At 48.9% G+C, this 4294-nt stretch overlaps 1 long non-coding RNA gene across 1 annotated transcript; it reads right to left on the reverse strand.

Annotated features, from left to right (window-relative positions):
• Positions 1-796: 796 nt before the first annotated feature.
• Positions 797-1080, reverse strand: LOC125524088. Its single transcript, XR_007290541.1, has 2 exons — positions 1036-1080; positions 797-892 (listed from the first exon to the last, which is right to left on the reverse strand). It is a non-coding gene; the product is annotated as an uncharacterized LOC125524088 (long non-coding RNA).
• Between the last annotated feature and the right edge of the window lie 3214 nt (positions 1081-4294).

Below are 4294 nucleotides of genomic sequence, written 5' to 3' on the forward strand. Positions count from 1 at the left end.
TCCGTGATGGGTTAATGCCCATTTTTTGTGATGTATCCTGATAGAGCAGATTGAGGTTGCTGCCTCTGTCCATAAGGACGCGAGTCAGGTGGAACCCATCAATTATTGGGTCTAGGACCAGTGCGGCTGAACCACCATGACGGATACTGGTCGGATGATCACGGGGTTCAAAAGTGATCGGGCATGACAAACATGGATTAAATTTGGGGCATTTACATCTATGCCCCTAATTTGCGCCCACTCTCAGATTTACCCCTAATTTCAAAGCCTGCTCAAATTTGCCCCTCCGCCGTTAGGTGCACTTACAGAAATACCCTTCTATGCCGTTATCGTCCGGTCAAAGCAGGTCAAAGGGCTTTGACCGTCCTGAAAAAAATAGCAATTTTTTTTAAAAAATCTGAAAATTTGTGGGATCAAAGATACTCAGGTTTGCAAGGTGCGTGAATAGTTTCGTGCTGTTTGTACATTCCAGGAGCTCGTGTCAGAGGAAAAACAATAAATATGTAAGCCCATGAACAGTAAATTCAAAAAAATAGCAAGAAAATTCAAAAAATATGAAATTTTTTGGCATCAAAGAGGCGCGAGTCTGCAAGTTGCGTGCAAATTTTTGTTGTGTTTGGACATTGGAGAGGCTTGTGGAGAAAAAAACAAAATTTGGCTCGAGAAAAAACTTGGGAAAAAATGACTATTTTGTTTTTTCTTGCTAGAGCTCCTCGCATGTCATTCGATCACAAAAACTTGCAAGCACCTTGTGCACCCAAGCCACTTTGATGCCAAAAAAATTCATATTTTTTTAAAATTTTCTTGCTATTTTATTTCAAATTTATTGTTCACAAGCGTGCAGATTAACTGTTTTTCCTCGCCACGAGCTCCTGGAATGTCCAAATAGCACCTTGTGCACCCAAGCCACTTTGATGCCAAAAAAATTCATATTTTTTAAAATTTTCTTGCTATTTTATTTCAAATTTATTGTTCACAAGCATGTAGATTAACTGTTTTTTCTCGCCACGAGCTCCTGGAATGTCCAAATAGCACGAAAATTTGCACACACCTTGGGCACATGAGTATCTTCGATCTCACAAAATTTTAGATTTTTTAGATTTTTTTTGCTATTTTTTTCAGGACGGTCAAAGCTGTTTGACCGGACGGTAACGGCGCAGAAGGGCATTTCTATAAGGGCACCTAACGACGAAGGGGCAAATTTGAGCAGGCTTTCGAATTAGGGGTATATCTGATTAGGTGGTTCGAGTTAGGGACAGAAATGCAAATGGCCCATTAAATTTTGGGGCGACTGGCTCTATCGCGTAGACGACCATGAGCGCGCGCTTCCGCTCCCTCTTGGGGATGTGGGTAGCGTATATCATGTTCACTGTTTTGACCTGAGGGGGAAACTTCTTTTGTCCCCCTATGTTCGGTTGGCGGGGCTCTTCGTCATCGTCCTCGCTTTGGGATCCCTTTTCCTTGTTTTCGACGTTTAATTTGCCGGCCTGTTTAAAAACCCAGTAATCTCTATTTGTGTGATTGGGTGGTTTGTCCGGGGTGCCATGAATCTGGCACGGACGATCAAGTATGCGGTCCAAGATGGATGAGCCCGAATTGTTCTTTTGGAATGGCTTCTTCCGCTGACCGCACTTAGGGCCACTGAATCCGGCAACCGCCGTATCCTCGATGTTATCACTATTGTTTCGATGCTTGTATCTGTTGCGTCAAGACTTGTCTTTGTTATTTTTAACTTCATGGGTGCCGGCGTCGCTTGCATTGTTTTTGCTATGGGCCAACCAACTGTCCTCGCCCGCACAAAAGCAGGTCATGAGTGACGTGAGGGCCGCCATGGATTTTGGCTTTTCTTGGCCAAGGTGGTGAGTGAGCCATTCGCCACGGATGCTGTGTTTGAAGGATGCTAGGGCTTCGACATCCGGAAAATCGATGATCTGGTTCTTTTTAGTTAAGAACCTAGTCTAGAATATCCTGGCAGACTCTCCAGGTTGTTGAACTATGTGTCTTAAGTCATCGGCGTCTGGTGGCCGGACATATGTACCTCGGAAGTTGTCGAGGAAGGCTTCTTCCAAGTCCTCCCAGCTGCCGATAGAATTTTCAGGCAGGCTGTTTAACTAGTGTCGAGCTGGCCCCGTGAGCTTTAAAGGGAGGTATTTGATGGCGTGGAGGTCATCGTCGTGGGCCATATGAATGTGGAGAATGAAGTCTTCGATCCACACCACAGGGTCCGTGGTTCCATCGTATGGTTCTATATTCACGGGTTTGAACCCTTCCGGGAATTCATGGTCCATGACCTCATCAGTGAAGCAATGAGGGTGTGCGGCGCCTCTATATCGGGCCGTATCGCGAGGTAGCTCTGATGGAGTCCGTATGCGGTTTTCTACCCGCGCATGACTAAGTTTGTCACGTCCGAATAGGTGGCCGTCGTCGCGTGTCGAGGTACGTCCTCGAGATCCGTAAATTGATCTGGTATGTCCTGCTTTATTGTTCAGGTTTTGCCAGAGCTTATATGTATGGCCGTGTGCTAATTTACCCCTACCTGTGCAATGAGGCGGGGCGGGCTAGTGTCCGGCGTGAGTTGCCGTTTTGTCCCGACCACGTGGTGGTCGGTCAGCCGCATCAGATGATGGTGGTATGTATTTCGGCGCCTCCTCGCCAAACTGATGTAGCAATTTGCGCTTTGGGTAACTTTTGGTTGGGCGCTTGAGGCCGTATTCTTCGGCTGCTAGGACATCGGTCCATTTATCATTGAGCAGATCTTGATCAGCTTGAAGCTGCTGCTTCTTCTTTTTCAGGCTCCTTGCAGTGGCTATGAGCTGGCGCTTGAAGCGCTCCTGCTCAAGAGGTTCCTCAGGCACGATGAAATCGTCAGTGTCGAGGCTCACCTCATCCTCGGAGAGCGGAAGATAGCTTCCGTCCTCTGAGTCTTTGTGTGTGGTTTGCCCATCTTCCCGTTCATTTTTTTTCATTAGTTGTTTCTACGGGGTCTTCATTGTCGTCGGCACCTTCTGGAGTGTTATCTTCTCCTGTGCCAGTGTTGCTGTCTTTACTGCGGCGTGACATAGAGCGGTGATGTTGACGCTGGCGCTTGGATTGTATTTCGGAAGGTTTATCCTCAGCTGGATCTTCCTTGTCATCGCCGCTGTTCTCCTTTGGAGCATCCATCATGTATACATCGTACGAGGAAGTGGCCCTCCAGCGTCCGGTGAACAACAGGTTATGGGCCTCTTCTTCTCTGGCATCGTCGTCCATACCGTCGATGTCCTGGGAGTCATAATCAAGTGTGTTGGTTAAATCCTCGACCATGGCTATGAAGTGTGTGGCGGGTGGGGAGCAAAATTCGTCAGCCCCTAGTTCGAACCGGATATAGTTTGGTTGTGACTCCTCCGCCAAGGATAGGTTCTTTAATGAGTTTAGCATGTCGCCCAAAGGCGAGTGCTGGAAGATGTCTGCGGCGCTGAATCCGGATCGATAAATGTCGGTGTCAAAACCGGCGGATCTCGGGTAGCAGGTCCCGAACTATGCGTCTAAGGTCGATGGTAACAGGAGACAGGGGACACAATGTGTTACCCAGGTTCGGGCCCTCTCTATGGAGGTAATACCCTACGTCATGCTTGATTGATATTGATGAATATGAGTATTACAAGAGTTGATCTACCACGAGATCATAATGGCTAAACCCTAGAGGTCTAGCTTGTATGGCTATGATCATGTGTCTCCTCCGGACTAACTCCTCCTGTTTATATAGACACCGGGAGGATCTAGGGTTACACAAGGTCAGTTTACAAAGAAAGGAATCTACATATTTAGTCGCCAAGCTTCCCTTCCACGCCAAGGAGAGTCCCATCCGGACACGGGTGTAGCCTTCGGTCTTCGTATCTTCACAGCCCATCAGTCCGGCCCATGGCTAATAGGCCGGACACCCGAGGACCCCTTAGTCCAGGACTCCCTCACCTAGAGCACGCTCTTTCTGCGATGACCCTGATGTGAGAAGATCTTCAAGGCACCGACCGTCGCCTGGTGGCCGGGCGCCTGGAGCTGGTCTCTGGCTGGCTTCACTCCGATGTGTCTATCCAGGCGACGCTGAGCCAAGCTGATGTCGACTCCAAGAGCGACAGGGAGACTTCGCCCAAGCTGTGGCCGCCCGCGAGGTGGCGCTGAAGGATGTCGGGGCCACCCAGGACCGTTGCCGGTCGTTGGAGGACAAGCAGGAGACCGTGCGGAGGGAGCGCCCGAAAGAAGCACGAGGCCACAAAGCGGAGGAGGAGAAGATGAAGGCCCGAGAGGGTGCCGTCAA

This window comes from Triticum urartu, chromosome 7 (assembly GCF_003073215.2).
Source record: "Triticum urartu cultivar G1812 chromosome 7, Tu2.1, whole genome shotgun sequence".
NCBI lineage: Eukaryota > Viridiplantae > Streptophyta > Magnoliopsida > Poales > Poaceae > Triticum > Triticum urartu.